Consider the following 15,369-nt stretch of genomic DNA (forward strand, 5'->3'; position numbering starts at 1 on the left):
TTGTTAATTTTAAAATAATTTTCGAAAATTTTATTGAAGTTGTCTAAAAATTTTAAGTTTGGTGTTCTTTCTTGTGTTCTTGGTGTTCTTGTGAATCTTCAAAGTGTTCTTGAGTTTTTCTTGTGTCTTGATCTTAAAATTTTTAAGTTTGGTGTTCCTTGGTGTTTTCCCTCCAAAAATTTTCGAAAAATAAGGAGCATTAGATCTAAAAATTTTAAGTCTTGTGTCTTTTGTGTGTTTTTCTCTTTCATCATAAAATTCAAAATTCAAAAAATTTTATTTTCTAACCAATTTTAAAACTACTTTTTCGAAATTTTTTTTATATAAAATTCAAATTTCAATTTCAAATTTTTTTTTTTTTTCGAAAAATTTTTCACAAAATATTTTCAAAATATTTTTTTATATATTCCATTTTTATTTATTCCACTACTAGAAAATAAATAATATCAACATATAAATTATCTCTTGTATTCCATTATGGAAGTAAGTATGAATGGACAAGACAATATGAATGAACAGTCCAAGAGGACTTTGGGGTCATATGCTAACCCCACTACTGCTTCATATGGGAGTAGTATCTGTATACCCTCCATTGGAGTTAGTAGCTTTGAGCTGAATCCTCAGCTCATTATCATGGTGCAGCAAAACTGCCAGTATTCTGGTCTTCCACAAGAAGAACCTACAGAGTTTCTGGCACAATTTCTGCAAATTGCTGATACAGTACATGATAAGAAAGTAGATCAGGATGTCTACAGATTATTACTGTTTCCATTTGCTGTAAAAGATCAAGCTAAGAGGTGGTTAAATAACCAGCCTAAAAACAGCATAAAAACATGGAAACAGCTGTCAGAAAAATTCCTGAATCACTATTTCCCTCCAAAAAGGATGACACAGCTAAGGCTAAGCATCCAAGGCTTCAAACAAGGAGATAATGAATCTCTTTATGATGCCTGGGAGAGATACAGAGAGTTGTTAAGAAAATGCCCCTCTGAAATGTTTTCGGAATGGGTGCAATTAGACATCTTCTACTATGGGCTTACAGAAAAAGCTCAGATTTCTCTAGACCACTCAGCTGGTGGATCTATACATATGAGAAAAACAATTGAAGAGGCTCAAGAGCTTATTGATACAGTTGCCAGAAATCAACATCTGTACTTAAGCAATGAATCTTTCATGAAAGAAGAAGCTAAAACAGTAACTGCAGAACTCAGTCCAGTGGATCAGGCTAATGAATTCAATCAGCAATTGGACTTTCTAACTCAACAGCTAGCCGAATTCAAGGAAATATTACAGGAAACAAGAATGGCTAACAGGAACATGGAAGTACAATTGAAGCAGACAGAAAAACAACTGTCAAGACAAATAACAGAAGAATGTAAAGCAATTCAATTAAGAAGTGGGAAAATATTAAATACCTCACTTCAAAGAAGCAGGAAACCAAGAAATGAACAAGTGGATACCCAAAATCCTCCTGAAGACAGTCCGAGCCCAGAAAGGGACAAAGCTGGCGTTCAAACGCCAATAACAAGCAAGGAGGTGGCGTTTAACGCCACCCCAGCTTCCACCCCTGGTATTCAAACGCCAGTGGGTGATCAGTCACATACAAGTGCTGATAACAATCCTTCTAAAAAGGCTTCCCAACCCACTTCTGTAGGTAATAAACCTGCAGCAACTAAGGTTGAGGAATACAAAGCCAAAATGCCTTATCCTCAAAAACTCCGTCAAGCGGAACAGGATAAGCAATTTGCCCGCTTTGCAGACTATCTCAGGACTCTTGAAATAAAGATTCCGTTTGCAGAAGCACTTGAGCAAATACCCTCTTATGCTAAGTTCATGAAAGAAATCTTAAGTCATAAGAAGGATTGGAGGAAAACTGAAAAGGTCTACCTCACTGAAGAATGCAGTGCAGTCATTCTGAAAAGCTTACCTGAGAAGCTTAAAGATCCTGGGAGCTTTATGATACCATGCACATTAGAGGACACTTGCACCAAGCAAGCTTTATGTGATCTTGGAGCAAGTATCAACCTAATGCCTGCATCTACTATCAGAAAGCTTGGTTTAACTGAAGAAATCAAACCAACCAGGATATGTCTTCAACTTGCTGATGGCTCCATTAAATACCCATCAAGCGTGATTGAGGACATGATAGTCAAGGTTGGGCCATTTGCCTTTCCTACTGACTTTGTGGTGCTGGAAATGGAGGAGCACAATAGTGCAACTCTCATTCTAGGAAGACCTTTCCTAGCAACTGGCCGAACCCTCATTGATGTCCAAAAAGGGGAAGTAACCTTGAGAGTCAATGAGGAAGAGTTCAAGCTGAATGTTGTTAAAGCCATGCAACATCCAGACACCCCAAATGACTGCATGAATGTTGATATAATTGACTCTCTGGTAAGAGAGGTCAATATGGCTGAGAGTCTCGAATCAGAGCTAGAGGAAATTAGACTCAATGCTTTCGAAAATGCAAAGATTTACAAAGAGAAAGCGAAAAGATGGCATGATAAGAAATTGTCATCCAGAGTCTTTGATCCGGGGCAAAAAGTTCCGCTATTCAATTCTAGGCTCAAATTATTCCCTGGGGAATTAAAATCCCGGTGGAGAGGTCCATATGTCATTACAAACGTGTCACCATATGGATACATAGAGCTTCAGGATAATGACTCTAACAAAAAGTTCATTGTTAATGGACAAAGAGTCAAACATTATCTTGAAGGCAATTTTGAGCAAGAATGCTCAAAACTGAGACTTGATTAAAACTCAGTCCAGCTAAAAGACATTAAAGAAGCGCTTGCTGGGAGGCAACCCAGCCAATCACAAATTTAATTTTATTCGTATTGATTTTCTTTACAGGTTTGAGTCCAAGTATCTTCAAAAGGTGAAATAGCAATTGGTTGAAGTCACAGAGTTACAGGGAAATTTGGAAGCTTACTGGCATGAAAAAGCCAGTAAGAAATACTTTGGGCGTTAAACACCCAAAAGAAGCACCCACTGGGCGTTCAACGCCAGTAAGGGTAGCCTTCTGGGCGTTAAACGCCAAGAAGAAGCATCTTCTGGGCGTTAAACGCCAGAAAGATGCACCTTCTGGGCGTTTAACGCCAATCTGCTAGCGTTCTGGGCGTTTAGAAAAACGCCCAGTAAAGAAGGACCTCCTGGCGTTCAACGCCAGGAAGAAGCATCACATGGGCGTTGAACGCCCAGGAGAAGCAACATGTGGGCGTTAAACGCCCAAACCATGCACCATGTGGGCGTTTAACGCCAGGATGGTGGGAGGAGGTACAATTTCGTTTTTCTTTGCAATTTTTCAAAATTTTTATGTTTCAATTCATGATTTCTTGCATAAACATTTTTTAAATTATCACTTTCAATTCCAAAAAGTTTATCCTAATTTCTAAAATCCAATGATTGCAAATTTTTTTTTAGATTTATCTTAACCCAAAAGAACAAATGGCTTTCCAATTCAATCCATCATCTTTTCAAATTTGTTTCCAACACATCTTTAACTCCTTTTAAAAATCCTTTTCAAAATTAAAATTCAATTCTATCTTTTAAATTTTGATTCATATCTTTTCTTTTTTTTAAATTATATCTTTTTCTAATCCAATTCTTTTTCAAATATTTTTAATTTATTCTCATATCTTTTAACTCATCTTATCTTTATGTGAAAATGCCTTTCCTTCTACTCCTCTCCTTTCCTTTCTTTTGCTTGAGGACAAGCAAACCTCTAAGTTTGGTGTGATTTGCCATGATCACTGAGCTAAAGCTCATTAAGATCATGGCACCTGAGAGAATAGGAAGAGCAAGGATGTGAATCTAAGGGAGCTAAAGCGCCAAAGGATTAATCCATGAAAAAGCACCACATATTTTAAAGAAGCACCTACTCCTCAAAACAACAGGTTGCTAAGTTCCAATTTTCTTTCCCTTTAATTTTCCTGCTTTAACTTAGTGATAGCATTTTTTTAAATTCACCTTAGGAGATATTTAGTAGTAATTAGTATGTCTATTTTGATTTTATTTCCAATTAAGCTATAGTTTATTTTTCTCATCATCATCAGGCATGAATAAAGTAGTAGATTTTATTTTAGAATAAAGAAGTAATCTATATTTTTCGAGTTTTTAATAATAAAATTTATAATTAATTATATGTGGTGGCAATACTTTTTGTTCTCTGAATGAATGCTTGAACAGTGCATAATATGTACTTTGAATTTGACGAATATTGGCTCCTGAAAGGATGAGGAACACGAAAAATATCATTGATGATCTGAAAAATCATGAAATTGATTCTTGAAGCAAGAAAAAGCAGTTCAAAAAAAAATATATATATATATATATATATATATATATATATATATATATATATATATATATATATATATTCACAAGCCATGGGCACTAGCCAAGAGTAAAAAAGGGATCCAAGGCTTTGAGCATCAATGGATAGGAGGGCCCAAGGAAATAAAATCCAGGCCTAAGCGGCTAAATCAAGCTGTCCCTAACCATGTGCTTGTGTCATGAAGGTCCAAGTGAAAAGCTTGAGACTGAGTGGTTAAAGTCGTGATCCAAAGCAAAAGAGTGTGCTTAAGAGCTCTGGACACCACTAATTGGGGACTCTAGCAAAGCTGAGTCACAATCTGAAAAGGTTCACCCAGTTATGTGTCTGTGGCATTTTTTGTATCCGGTGGTAATACTGGAAAACAAAGTGCTTAGGGCCACAGCCAAGACTCATAAAATAACTGTGTTCAAGAATCAACATACTACACTAGGAGAGTCAATGATACTATCTGAATTCTGAGTTCCTAAGGATGCCAATCATTCTGAAATTTAAAAAGATACAGGGAGATGCCAAAACTGTTCAGAAACAAAAAGCTACAAGCCCCGCTCATCTAATAAGAATCTGAGCTTCAATTAAAACTCTAAAATATATATTACTTCTTAATTTCTGTTAGAACCTATTTTATTCATCTAGTTGCTTGAGGACAAGCAACAGTTTAAGTTTGGTGTTGTGATGAGCGGATATTTTGTACGCTTTTTGGGGGTAATTTCATGTAGATTTTAGCATGTTTCAGTTAGTTTTTAGTAGAATAATATTAGTTTTTAGGCAAAAATCATATTTCTGGACTTTACTATGAGTTTGTGTGTTTTTCTGTGATTTCAGGTATTTTCTGGCTGAAATTGAGGGAGCTGAGCAAAAAATCTGACTTAGGCTGAAAAAGGACTGCTGATGCTGTTGGATCCTGACCTCCCTGCACTCGAAATGGATTTTCTGGAGCTACAGGAGTCCAATTGGCGCGCTCTCAACGGCGTTGGAAAGTAGACATCCAGGGCTTTCCAGCAATATATAATAGTCCATACTTTGCGCAAGGATAGACGACGTAACTTGGCGTTGAACGCCAAGTACATGCTGCTGTCTGGAGTTAAACGCCAGAAAAACGTCATGATCCGGAGTTGAACGCCCAAAACACGTCAAAACCTGGAGTTTGACGCCAAGAAAGGCCTTTACACGTGGAAAGCTTTAGTCTCAGCCCCAGCACACACCAAGTGGGCCCCAGAAGTGGATTTCTGCACCAATTATCTTAGTTTACTCATTTTTCTGTAAACCTAGGTCACTAGTTTACTATTTAAACAACTTTTACAGACTTATCTTGTACCTCATGATATTTTCAGATCTGAATTACATACTTTGTGACGGCATGAGTCTCTAAACTCCATTGTTGGGGGTGAGGAGCTCTGCAGCGTCTCGATGATTTAATACAATTCCTTTGTTTTCCATTCAAACACGCTTGTTCTTATCTAAGATGTTTATTCGCGCCTAACTGTGGAGAAGGTGATGATCCGTGACACTCATCACCTTCCTCAACCCATGAACGTGTGCCTGACAACCACCTCTGTTCTACATCAGATTGAATGAATATCTCTTAGATTCCCCAACAGAATCTTCGTGGTATAAGCCGGATTGATGGCAGCATTCATGAGAATCTGGAAAGTCTAAACCTTGTCTGTGGTATTCCGAGTAGGATTCCGGGATTGAATGACTGTGACGTGCTTCAAACTTTAACCTGCTGGGCGTTAGTGACAGACGCAAAAGAGGGATTCTATTCCAGTAGAAGCGGGAACCAACCGGTGATTAGCCGTACTGTGACAGAGTGCGTGAGCATAGTTTTCACTGCGAGGATGGGAAGTAGCCACTGACAACGGTGACACCCTACATAGAGCTTGCCATGGAAGGAACCTGCGTGTGAGAAGAGGAATTCAAGGAAGAGTTGAAATCAAAGGACAAAGCATCTCCAGAACTCCAACATATTCCACAATCCTTTACAAACAAATAACTCTATTGCTCAAGTAACATTATTCCCTCTTTTATCTTTATAATCAAATCTAGTAATTTCACTTTTAATCCAAATAATCCTTGTTGACATCCTAACTAAGATTAATAAAATAAATATCGATTGCTTCAAACCAATAATCTCTGTGGATTCGACCCTTACTCACGTAAGGTATTACTTGGACGACCCAGTACACTTGCTGGTTAGTTGAACGGAGTTGTGAATTCAACCAGTGCCATAATAAGGATTTTGAATGAACAAGAGACACAACATGCCAAAGAGCCAATATTGTTGATCACAATTTCGTCCACCAGGCATTCAGAGCATCAATTTCAAGAACTCCTTTCTTCTGAGGTATCCCATTATTCACGGAATTCCTCTCAGAGGTGTACATAAACTGGTTGTTTGCAACCATGTCAATGAGTTCTTGAGCCTCTTCAGGCGTTTTCTTTAGGTGAATAGATCCACCTGCAGAGTGGTCCAATGACATTTTCGAAAATTCAGAGAGACCATAATAGAATATATCTAATATGGTCCATTCTGAGAACATGTCAGATGGACATCTTTTGGTCAGCTGCTTGTATCTTTCCCAAGCTTCATAGAGGGATTCACCATCTTTTTGTTTGAAGGTTTGAACATCCACTCTCAGCTTGCTCAGCTTTTGAGGAGGAAAGAATTTATCCAAGAAGGCAGTGACCAGCTTATCCCAGGAGTCCAAGCTATCCTTAGGTTGTGAATCCAACCATATTCTAGCTCTGTCTCTTACAGCAAAAGGGAAAAGCATGAGTTTGTAGACTTCAGGATCAACTCCATTCGTCTTCACAGTCTCACAGATCTGCAAGAACTCAGTTAAAAACTGATAAGGATCTTCAGATGGAAGTCCATAAAACTTGCAGTTTTGTTGCATTAAAGCAACTAGCTGAGGTTTCAGCTCAAAGTTGTTGGCTCCAATGGCAGGAATGGAGATGCTTCTTCCATCAAATTTGGACGTTGGCTTTGTGAAGTCACCAAGCATTCTCCTTGCATTATTATTATTTTCGGCTGCCATCTCCTTCTCTTGTTCGAAAATTTCTGAAAGGTTACCTTTAGAATAATTTAATTTAGCTTCTCTTAATTTCCTCTTCAGAGTCCTTTCAGGTTCTGGATCAATTTCAACAAGAGTGCCTTTTTCTCTGTTCCTGCTCATATGAAAGAGAAGAAAACAAGAAAAGAAAGAGGAATCCTCTATGTCACAGTATAGAGATTCCTTTATGTTAGTGGAAAAAGAAGGGGGTAGAAGAATGAAGAAGGATGGATTCGGATATTTAGATGAAGAGAACTGAGGAGAAGTGTTAGTAAATAAAATAATTAAATAGAATAAGAAAAGAGAGGGAAATTTTTCGAAAATAATTTTGAAAAAAAGGGGTTAGTAATTTTCGAAAATTAGAGATAAAATGTAATTAAAATTAAAACATGAAACAATTAGTTAATTAAAAAGAATTTTTGAAAAAGAGAGAGGTATTTTCGAAAATTTGAAGAGGGAAAAAGTAGTTAGGTGGTTTTGAAAAAGATAAGAAACAAACAAAAAGTTAGTTAGTTGATTGAAAAAGATTTGAAATCAAATTTGAAAAAGATAAGAAGATAGTAAGTTAGATAAGATATTTTGAAATCAAATTTTGAAAAAGATAAAATTTTTAAAAAAAATCAAATAAAAGATAAAAAGATTTTATTCAAAAAATTTTGAAATTATTTACTTCACTAACAAGAAACTACAAGATAAGATTCTAGAACTTAAAGATTGAACCTTTCTTAACAAGAAAGTAACAAACTTCAAATTTTTGAACCAATCACATTAATTGTTAGCTAATTTTCGAAAATTTGATATAAAGATAAGGAAAAGATTTTGAAAATAATTTGAAAAATATTTTTGAAATTTTTGAAAATAATAAAAAAAATTGAAAAAGATATGATTTTGAAAAAGATTTTGAAAAAAATAAGAATTTTAAATTGAAAATTTGACTTGACTTGTAAGAAACAACTAATTTTAAAATTTTTTGACCAAGTCAACCCAAAATTTCGAAAATTTGGAGGGAAATAAGGAAAAGATATTTTTTTGATTTTTGAATTTTTAATTATGAGAGAGGAAAACAACAAAAATACTCAATGCCTGAAATTTTTAGATCAAAACAATGAATGCATGCAAGAATGCTATGAATGTCAAGATGAACATCAAGAACACTTTGAAGATCATGATGAACATCAAGAACATATTTTTGAAAAAATTTTAATGCAAAGAAAACATGCAAGACACCAAACTTAGAAATCTTTAATGCATGGACTTTAACAAACAAAAAATGCATATGAAAAACAACATAAGACACAAAACAAGAAATCATCAAGATCAAACAAGAGGACTTATCAAGAACAACTTGAAGATCACGAAGAACACCATGAATGCATGAAATTTTCGAAAAAATGCAAAAAAAAGATTTTTAAAGCATGCAATTGACACCAAACTTAAAAATTGACTCAAGACTCAAACAAGAAACACAAAATATTTTTTATTTTTGTGATTTTATGATTTTTTTTGTATTTTTATTATTTTTTTTCGAAAATATTTTTGGAAAAATGAAAAATAAAAGAAAAATTTTTTGAAAAAGATTTTTGAAAAGAAAATTACCTAATCTGAGCAACAAGATGAACCGTCAGTTGTCCATACTCGAACAATCCCCGGCAACGGCGCCAAAAACTTGGTGGACGAAATTGTGATCACATCAATGTAGTATTCTTTGTTGTTGTATGGAATCATTATTATGGCACTTATGTGTGGACACAACTCCGTTCAACTAACCAGCAAGTGTACTGGGTCGTCCAAGTAATAAACCTTACGCGAGTAAGGGTCGATCCCACAGAGATTGTTGGTATGAAGCAAGCTATGGTCACCTTGTAAATCTCAGTTAGGCAGATTAAATAGTTTTGGTTTTTGAAAATCAATAGTAAAAAGAAAATAAAAGGGATAGAAATACTTATGTAAATCAAGAGTGGGAATTTCAGATAAGCGTATGGAGATGCTGTGCTCCTCTTGAAACTCTGCTTCACTACTCTCTCTTCCAATCCTTCTTACTCCTTTCCAAGGCAAGCTGTATGTAGGGCATCACCATCATCAATGGCTACTTTCAATCCTCTCGGGAAAATGGTCCTATGCGCTGTCACTGCACGGCTAATCGTCTGGAGGCATCACCCTTGCTGATAGCTACATCCCATCCTCTCAGTGAAAATGGTCCAAATGCTCTGTCACAGCACGGCTAATCATCTGTCGGTTTTCAATCAGGTTGGAATAGAATCCATTGATTCTTTTGCGTCTGTCACTAACGCCCAGCCTTCAGGAGTTTGAAGCTCGTCACAGTCATTCAATACCGGAATCCTACTCGGAATACCACAGACAAGGTTAGACTTTCCGGATTCCCAGGATCCTACTCGGAATACCACAGACAAGATTAGACTTTCCGGATCCCCATGAATGCCGCCATCTATCTAGCTTATACCACGAAGATTCTGTTGGGGAATCTAAGAGATATGCGCCCGGCCTAAGGTAGAACGGAAGTGGTTGTCAGTCACGCGCGTTCATAAGTGAGAATGATGATGAGTGTCATGGATCATCACATTCATCAAAGTTAAGTATAGCGTATATCTTGGAATAAGAATAAAAGAGAATTGAATAGAAAGTAATAGTAATTGTATTGAAACTTGAGGTACAGCAGAGCTCCACACCCTTAATCTATGGTGTGCAGAAACTCCACTGTTGAAAATACATAAGTGAAAGGTTCAGGCATGGCCGAGAGGCCAGCCCCCATGAAGGTCTAAGGACTAGGCGTCCAGAGATGCTCTTCAGATCTAAAGTGATCAAAAGATGTCTAATACAATAGTTAAATGTCCTATATATACTAGACTAGCTACTAGGGTTTACATGAGTAAGTAATTGATGAATAAATCCACTTCCGGGGCCCACTTGGTGTATGTTTGGGCTGAGCTTGATCTATCCACGAGCTGAGGCTTTTCTTGGAGTTGAACTCCAAGTTATGACGTGTTTTGGGCGTTCAACTCCGGATCATGACTTTTTTCTGGCGTTTAACTCCAGACAGCAGCATGTATTTGGCGTTCAACGCCAAGTTACGTCATCAATTTCCGAATAAAGTATGGACTATTATATATTGCTGGAAAGCTCTGGATGTCTATTTTCCAACGCCGTTGAGAGCGCGCCAATTGGAATTCTGTAGCTCCAGAAAATCCATTTCGAGTGCAGGGAGGTCAGATTCCAACAACATCAGCAGTCCTTTTATCAGCCTTTTTCAGAGTTTTGCTCAAGTCCCTCAATTTCAGCCAGAAATTACCTGAAATCACAGAAAAATACACAAACTCATAGTAAAGTCCAGAAATGTGAATTTAACATAAAAACTAATGAAAACATCCCTAAAAGTAGCTTGAACTTACTAAAAACTACCTAAAAACAATGCCAAAAAGCGTATAAATTATCCGCTCATCAAGCTGGTTCTTATTAAGTCTATTCTGAATAGTTTGCCTATCTACTATCTTAGCCTATACAAGATGCCGAAGGTGGTAGCGGAGAAGTTCATCTCACTCTAAAGGCGCTTCTTGTGGAGTAAAGAGAATGGGAAAAATGGGATACCACTAGTAAAATGGAAAGTGGTGATGGCTCCAAAAAAGGTAGGTGGTCTGGAAATTGGAGACGCAGTAATTCGGAATACAGCTTTGCTCTTTAAGTGGTGGTGGAGGTTCTCGAAAGAGGATTGTCCCCTGTGGAAAAAAGTCGTCTACTCCTGTAATAACTTGAATCCGAATGAGATACTGTGTGGTCAGCCTGTACCTACAAAGGGGCGGTCCTTGGAAGGATATTTGCCAGTTACAAATCAGTGAGCCACATGTGAGAGAAAAAATGATAAGGGGTTTGTATATGGATGTAGGGAATGGTAGAACAGTACGGTTCTAGGAGGATATCTGGTTACCTCACGGTGTTCTTAAAGAGTTGTTTCCAAGGCTTTTCTCGGTCTCAAACCTCAAAGGTTCTGTTATTGGGTATTGCGGGTTTTGGGATGGGCTAGAGTGGATATGGAATTTTCAATGGAGGAGAGAGCTTTTTCAGTGGGAGTTGGCACTAGTAAACCAATTCCATCAGGTTTTACAGTCTGTTCAGTTAACATCTGAGAGGGAGGACAGAGTGGTCTGGAAATTTGATAGATCTGGTATTTATTCGACTAACTCATTTGTGCAGGTGTTGCAGGAAGCGGCTCTCCCGGTGGAAATAACAAGCTATAGCTTCACAAGTGCAATTTGGAAGGGTTTCGTTCCACCAAGGATCGAGTTATTCTCTTAGTTTGTGTTGGTGGGGAGGGTGAATACTAAGAACAGACTGTGTAGACTAGGTGTAATTAACCCAAATGATCGTACATGTGTCTTATGTGGTAAGTATGTGGAGTCTGCTTTTCATTTGTTTGCTGGTTATGAGATTTTCTGGTAGGTGGTGTGTGCTTGGCTATTCGCTCTTGGAAGGAAATGGACCATGTCTGGTACACTCAAACAACACTTTGAAAGTTGGACGAATGCTGCAGCAAGAAGAGGTGAGAGGAGGAGGTGGGTGATTGGCTTCTTTGCTGTTATCTGGACAGTTTGGCTAGAACGGAATGATAGAATCTTTAGGAATCAAAGTTCACGTGTGGTGGATATTATTAGTAGATCCTTCTTGCTCTCCGATGAGTGGAGTGGTGGTGAACCCTATGGTTGTTGATGGCAATGCCGAAGATAACTATGGGTTGTCATGACTAGAGTTGTCGGGTTGTTCTTTATTATTTTATATGCTCCACCTTATTATGTTGAGCTTTTTCTTAAAAAAAAAACGTGTCAAATATTACTAAATGTTACTTTTTTTAAATTTATCCAACAACTCTGTCTGGATCCATTTTTCATTTCTTATGTTACAAGATAAAAGAAAAAAAATTAAAATATTCGGATCTCGCTCATAATCTTTTATCAGGGAAGATTGCGAATTGTTGGATGCATTGAAAATTATTACAATATGTTGACTTGAAAGACAATAATCTTAGAGGCCGAATTTCTCACTTAATAAATTTTTTGTCCAACTTAATTTCATTTATTTTAGTCAACAATAAATTATCTGGTGAAATGTCTCTTTCAGAGTATATTCTCCGTCTTAGTTCCTCTCCGAAGTCTCCATAGTAGTCGAGGGCTCCCTACGATGATCCCACAAGTGGTATCAGAGTATGTTCTCTCATTTGATTCCTCTTCGAAGTCTTCCCGGTGGTCGAGAGCTTCTCACGGTGGCCCAACAAGTGTTATCAAAGTATGTTCTCTCACTTGATTCCTCCTCGAAGTCTCTCCGGTGGTCGAGAGCTCCCTACGATGACCCAATAAGTAGTATCAGAGTATGTTCTCTCAGTTAGTTCCTCTTCAAAGTCTCCCGGTGGTCGAAAACTCTCCATAGTGGCCCAATAAGTGGTATCAGATTATGTTCTCTCTGGAAGTTAGTTTCTGATCAAGTTCACTCTCTTATTTTGCATAACAATTCAATCAATGGTAGCATTTCGAATGTATTACTTAGTTCAAAAATTTTAATGCTGAGTTGTAATAATTTGAAAGGTAATGTGCCACGAGTATTACCAAATGTCACTCTTTTATATTTATCCAACTACTCTTTGTTTTGATTTATTTCTCATTTCTTATGTCACAAGACAAAAGAAAAAAATAATTTAAAATATTTGAAATTTTTCTTATAATCTTTTATCAAGGGAGACTCTGAATTGTTGAATGTATTGAAAATCACCACAATATATTAATTTGGAAGGTTAAGGCCAAATTTTCCACTCAATCGGTATTTTGTCCAATCTAACTTCATTTAGTATATTCAATAATAGATTGTCTGAAATATTGTCTCTCATTGAAAAATTATGAAAAGTTTCATGTTCTAAATCTAAGGTGAAAATGAATTTTCAGAAACTATATCAAATTGGGTGGTACAAAATATAATTATGCTCCAATTATAATCTAATTTATTTAGTGGTAATATTCCCACTACAATATGCAAACTTAATTTTTTCAAGATATTGAATCTGTCAAAACAATTTATCAAGGTCAATTCCAAGTTGTTATTACAATATAACAAGCATGATTTTTAAGAATGAATCATTTGATTCATTTGGTGTTATTTTTCCTAAGATTTTTTATAAAAGTTACTTTATTTTTGTCTTCACTTATAATCTTATTATGCTTATTAAAGGTATTAAATTAGATTATACATATTCAATGCGTGACATTGATTTTTCAAGTAACAATCTATCCGGATTGGTACCAATAGTATTATTTATGCTCACTGCGCTTTGAATTTATCCCACAATCAATTGATGAGAATGATTTTACAAAATATTGGCAACTTGGTATTATTAGAATCTCTTATCTCTCAAGTAACTTTTATTTTGAGAACAAATTTCTCATGTCATGTCTAGTTTGTCTTTTCTTAGAGAACTGAATCTCTCTTGTAATAATTTTAAAGGCAAAATTTTATCAGGATCCAACTTCAAAAATTCCAAAATTTGAGTTATATGAAAAATTCAAACCCATGTGAATCTCCACTCACAAGGATATGCTCATAAGATGAGGAACTACCAAATAAAAAACATATAAGAAAAAATTATGACAATGATGATGACAACTTTAAATTTTATTCATGGTTCTATATGATATTAGGATTTAGATTTGTCACAAATTATTTAGCAATTTAGAGTATAATTTTTTTCAATAGAAAATTCAAAGATTTCAAATTCTTAAACATGGTATTTCAAAAGTTCAACTCTATGGTTGAAGTTGTGACACGATGGTGAATCATTTATCTATTGAGTATCCGTATTCGAGTTCAAAGCATCCGAATTCAAAGCATCTGAGTTGGAAGTATCCGAGATCAACACATGGTTGACACCGAGTAGTGATAATTATTAAATAAAATAACAAATTATATTCAACTTTTTAAATTTTACATGATACTTCTTTAAATATATTTTCTTGTACTTTTGAATGCTAAAAATTTGATATAATTTTACTTTATTGCCATAAATGATAATATTTAAAAAGAATATTTTATTATCATCAATCTTATTTTTCTTTCATTTAAATAAATATAATAGGCTAAGATTATATTTTATTGTCGTAAACGATTTGTTAAATCATTATTTTTAATATACATATTAAAAAATGTTAAAAACAAAAATTGTTCTGCATAATTTTGATTTTACAAAATTAGTGATTTATAATTCTGATCCCCATAATTCTTTTTTTTTGTAGTTTTAGTCTAACGTATTATTAGGTATCTATTTTCAAATTGATATATACATGTGTAATGATTATAATAACAAACTTTATTTATTTTTAATTTTTCATTTTACTAAAACTACGCCAATGAGTAATAGCTCAAATGGCATAGTCTTTTCATACTCAATTAAGAGGTTGCAAAACTACATCCAAAAAAATTATAAGGTTTTTGAGGTAGATAATATGATTGGACTTGTTATTTCAACAAAATTTTGAATGTGTGTTATTACTTAGACAATAATAAATTTAGTTATAATAATATGACATGTATTCATCAAGGTTTTATTTTAAAATTATTTTAATTTCTCTCTGGCAAAATTGATTTTATTTTTATCTTTATAATCTGTTGGATGTATATACTTTGTGGTAAAATTATATTGTTGAAATTGTAAAATATATTTAAAGTTGTTTTTATTGTTTAACAATATATTGTAACAATAATGTTTGAGTGACAATAAAAAACTAGTTTAAATATAAATACATATGTTATTTAGTATTCATTAATTATCATTAAAATTAATATAAATAAGTTTGAGCTGTTTAATTTAAACTAATTTATTATTGTCTTTCTATCATTACCGATATTATAATAAGTAACTAGTAGTAATATATTTATGATGCATTAGTGTCCCTCTTACTTTCTTATTTTTCACTTATAATAATTTTTCCCAAT

Source organism: Arachis stenosperma, chromosome 9 (assembly GCF_014773155.1).
Source record: "Arachis stenosperma cultivar V10309 chromosome 9, arast.V10309.gnm1.PFL2, whole genome shotgun sequence".
Classification (NCBI taxonomy): Eukaryota; Viridiplantae; Streptophyta; class Magnoliopsida; order Fabales; family Fabaceae; genus Arachis; species Arachis stenosperma.